Here is a 5,585-nt window from a genome sequence, read left to right as displayed (position 1 = left end):
ATAAATGCATCCACTATACTTAAACATAATTCAGTATTGCATGAAAGCTACATTGAACAGTATGCTCAAGATATAGATTTTAAGGATGTATATGCAACTTTAAGTCGTGGCAAACAAGTGGAAGAATTGGATTATCATGTTAAGGACCAACTCTTGTATCATTTTGGAAAGTTATGCATTCCACAAACTGAAAGGGTAAAGATAATTCGAGAAGCACACACTTCTCTAATATCAGGTCACTTTGGTGTAAGTAAAACAGTTTCATAGCTGCAAAGATTTTGTTATTGGCCAAAAATGAATGAGACAGTTTCTAGATATGTAAGCGGATGTACCATGTGTGCTAAAAGCAAGCCCAGCAATAGAAAACTAGGCTTGTACACTCCACTACCAGTTCCTTCTCATCCTTGGGAAAGTGTTTCCATGGACTTTGTTGGGGGACTACCTAAATCTAGAGAAGGTCATAGCTATTTATATGTTGTTGTGGATAGGTTCAGCAAAATGTATATTTTAATACCTTGTAACAAACAAATTACAGCTAAACAGACTGCAAAGTTGTTCTTTCAGCATGTATGGGTTCATTTTGGATTACCCACTTCTATTATATCTGATCGAGATACCCGATTTGTTGGGAAATTTTGGTTGAGTTTGTGGGAAATGATGGACACCAGACTGAAGAAGTGCACAACTTTTCATTCACAAATAGATGGCCAAACAGAAGTGGTCAACATGACAGTGATCCAGTTGCTCAGAGGCTATTGCAACAAGCATCCCAAGCTTTGGGATGAACATTTATTTTATGTGCAGCATGCTTACAACCGAGCTAAATATTCTTCTACACAGAGATCTCCTTTTGAGACCTGTTTTGGTTTCACACCAAGGTCTCCCTTGGATTTTGTTTTTGGGAAAGACATAGCGGTTGATGGACACAATGATGTGGACAAGGCAACCAAGTTCATTGAACAAATCCAAGTGATTCACCAGGCAGTACAGGAACAGCTAGAAAAGAGCCAAGCCAAGTACAAGGCAAGGCATGATAAACATCAGATTGAGCATAGTTTCCAGGTTGGTGATCAAGTCTGGTTGTATATCAGCAAAGACATAATGCAAGGTGAAGGTAAGAAGCTGAAGCCAATAAGGTATGGACCTTTCAAGGTACTTGAGAAAATTGGTGAGAATGCTTTTCGCCTTGATTTACCAACTTACATGCACATCTACTCAGTTGTCAATGCAGATAGCTTGAGACTATTTGAACCTTCATTGATTGAAAATCCTGAATAACAGAGTCAATTGCCTTCTATTGATGATCTGTTGCCTGAATATCTTAATGAATTGTAGGAAGATACAGTTTTGGATAGGAAGGTGAGAACTACACGTAGAGGGCATGTTGAGTACCTTACGATTGGGCTCAAAGGTTCAAAACCAAGCAGTGCGAAATGGATAGAAATTGGGCAAGTGAGGAATCTGTACCCTCACTTGATGGATGCTTAAAAACCAACTTTTGGTGGTCCAAAAGATTTTTCAGTAGGAAGGTCGTGATCCGAATTGGATCCTAAAACACTCTCTAAGTTTTCATAACTCTGAAAAATTCATGCCAATGTTTTAAAGACTTACAAAGGTCGAGCTTATCAGAAATACCCTCAGAGCAGTAGTAATTTGTGAACAACATGGAGCAACGATGATCCTCGGTCAAGCGTGCAGACCGTTAGCCCATGGTAATGCGCACTGCCATGAAGGCCCATGGTAAGTCGCTAATCACATATCACCGGGCAACCCCCTCAGAGAAGAAACACCCCAAGCGACTCGGACCCGAAAAGTCAAAAATTGTATGGAATTCGCCGATTCTGTCAGACGTGGGTCCCACACAAAAACCTGCAGGATATCAGAAGGGCTTCGAGTGGCAAGCGGTTTCAACCAAGTCCTGCCCGATGCCACACAGGGTGCCACGCGTCCGGTGGAAGAGAGAGAAAACTGCTCACATCAGACAGGTAAACGTCATGGAACTTACCCGCCCGATATGGAAGGAGACCATAGGATCTGGAGGCTCCAAATTGACAGCGGACATGTGATCCGACGGATGACCAGATTCAACAGGGTAAACAGGATGAGTTGTATAAAAGTTTGAAGTCTGACATGAACGATGAGTTGGCAGGAGAATCATGTTCATGGGCAATCTGGGAGCTAAATGGAAATAAAGATCGTTCAAACATTTACAAGAGAACTGACACTTAGTTCATTATGAAATAGGTGACCACCTCCCTGTGAAGCATTACACCATGATGATGACACAGAACAGGGGAATTCAAATGGAAAGAGGCAGAAGAACTAGAATGCTAGGAAGCAGAAATGAACAGTTAGAAAGAAAATTGGCTTTAAAGCCACGAATTGACAAACACAAAGTAAGCAGTAAGCAGTGAGAAAAGCGAGTAAGAAAGCTAAGAGTAGAGAACAGAGAAAGTAAGTTTAGCTGACGTGCAAAGCAAAGGCAACATCAAGATAGATCCAGAGAGAGTGAGAGAGTCTGTGTACTCCAGAGAAGGCTTGAGAGGTTCAAGTGAACTCCTCGGCATAGGCCTGTCATCTATGAGTCTCAGATTGGGAGCATACTATTGTGACCAGCAGAGGTTGAGTTTCAGTAAGGAGAGTTTGTCTACTCCAGAGACTTGGGGGATCCAAGTAAAGTCCTACTGATTTATATCTGTTGAGTGAGACTCAATTGAGCTCACTGTTGTAAAAACTCTGCTTTGAAAACATAATAGAGAGGCCACCACCAAAGGCTGGATCAGGAGATGTATCCCAGGAGCATTGGGTGAACTCCTTATTAAACTTGTTGTATTTACATGTTTTCCTATTGTGTTTTCTCTAACTGCATCAATGTCTATGTATTTTGCAATCTTATTGATCTGTTGCATAAAGTAACATAGGCACATCCATGCACATGAGTCTGTAATACCTTTGATTCTTTGTCCTGGATAAATTCCAGATCACTTCTTCAATAACTTCATAATATAGATTATCTTTTCCCAACTTTAGAAAATGATTCATCATGCCATGATACATTCTTATGAGCTTTAGAATCCATCTCCCTCTTAATTATATCATCAAAGGCTCTTTACCTGACCATAGTAGATCGTCAGTATATAAAAACCAAAATCAAAATCAAAGTCATACATTGGAACACTTCTGAGGTAAAGGATACCATAATCATCCTCCCTCTCAAGGAGTTGCCAAAAACAAGCCTAAGCTTGTCTCATACAACTACACTGTCTCATATATGAGAGTATTGCAGTCCTAACATATATATATATATATATATATATATATATATATATATATATATATATATATATATATAGATATATATATATATATAGATATATATATATATATATGTATATATATATAGATATATATATCTATATATATATATATATATATATCATATATCTATATATATATATATATATATATATATATATATATATATATATCTATATATATACATATATATATATATATATATACATATATATATATATATATCATATATATATATGTATATATATATGTATATATATATATATGTATATATATGTATATGTATATATGTATACATATATATATATATACATATATATATATATATATATACATATATATACATATATATATATATATACATATATATACATATATATATATATATATATACATATATATATACATACATATATATACATATATACATACATACATACATATATACATACATATATATATATATATATATATATATATATATATATATATATATATGGTATTCTCTACCAATCGGATCCCACTCTTTATTATCGCAATGTATCTATGTCATATCTAGATCATGCTCACAACATCACACTCAACCTTGGCTGTGTAACAGTCCCTCTCATCATGGAACATATCATACTAAGGCAACACTCATATGTGCTCATCAATAACCAACATCAACATCTCCATACAATCATATATCATAAGAATATCTCAGATCAAGAATAGATCATATCATGCAAATATCTTGAAGGATTCTTGGAGGAAATGTGTATGAAGTGGCTCAATCATGAACTTATTCAAGTTCTATGAACATCATACAGATGGATGTTAAAAATAGATTATCAATGCTTCAATAAAATGTCGGATGCCATGTCAAGTTCAACAACATCTTTAAATTCAAATCAGAGTGTCCAAGGATTTTCATTTCCAATTTTCAATGCTTCTTCAATAGCTTCACAATATAGATTATCTTTTCCCAACTTTAGAAAATGATTCATCATGTCATGATACATTATTATGAGCTTTAGAGGGCATCTCCCTCTTACTTATATCATCAAAGGCTCTTTACCTAACAATAGTATATCTTCATTATATAAAAACCAAAATCAAAATCAAATTCATACTTTAGAACACTTCTAAGGTAAAGGATACCATAATCATACCCCCTCCCAAGGAGGTGCCAAAAACAAGCCTAAGCTTGTCTCGTACAACTACACTGTCTCAATATATGAGAGTATTGCAGTCCTAACTATATATCTATATATATATCTATATATCTATCTATATATATATATATATATATATTATATATATATATATATATATATATATATATATATGGGATTCTCTACCAATCGGATCCCACTCTTTATTATCGCAATGTATCTATGTCATATCTAGACCATGATCATACAACATTCTAAGGATATTCTTCAACCTACTCATAGTTAGTCATGCTCACAACATCATACTCAACCTTGGTTGTGTCACGGTCCCTCTCATCATGGAATATATCATACTAAGGCAACACTCATATGTGCTCATCAATAATCAACATCAACATATCCATACAATCATATATCATAAGAATATCGCAGATCAAGAATAGATCATATCTTGCAAATATCTTGAAGGATTCTTGGAGGTAATGTGTATGACGCTACTCAATCATGAACTTATTCAGGTTCTATGAACATCATACAGATGGATTTTCAAAACAAGTTATGAATGCTTCAATAAAATGTCGGATGCCATGTCAAGTTCAGCAACACCTTTAACTTCAAATGAGAGTGTCCAAGGATTTTCATTTCCAATTTTCAATGCTTCTTCAATAGCTTCACAATATAGATTATCTTTTCCCAACTTTAGAAAATTATCCATTGTGCCATGATACATTATTACGAGTTTTAGAAGTCATCTCCCTCTTACTTATATCATCAGAGGATCTCTACCTAACAATAGTAGATCGTCAATATATAAAAACCAAAATCAAAATCAAAACCAAAGTCATACATTGGAACACTTCTGAGGTAAAGGCTTCGATAAACACGTCATTTGGCTTTATCAGATAACTGTCAATGCAGACATATCTCTATCGGGGCAGCTTGCTTCATTCAATGATCACTGCAGCATAGCACTTTACCAAACCATCATTCTTTCATAAATCCTTATTGTGTAATCAAATCAACTAAATTAGCTCATTCAAGTTTAGAAACCATATCAATACTAATATCAAAAGTCATAAATATCTGAGTGTCAATTCTTTGAACCATATAACA

The sequence above is a fragment of the Pinus tabuliformis genome, chromosome Q (assembly GCF_031772625.1).
Source record: "Pinus tabuliformis cultivar Carrire ecotype Pingquan chromosome Q, CPIR1, whole genome shotgun sequence".
NCBI lineage: Eukaryota > Viridiplantae > Streptophyta > Pinopsida > Pinales > Pinaceae > Pinus > Pinus tabuliformis.
The sequence above is the reverse complement of the archived record's forward strand: the minus strand, read 5'-3'. Positions refer to the sequence as shown.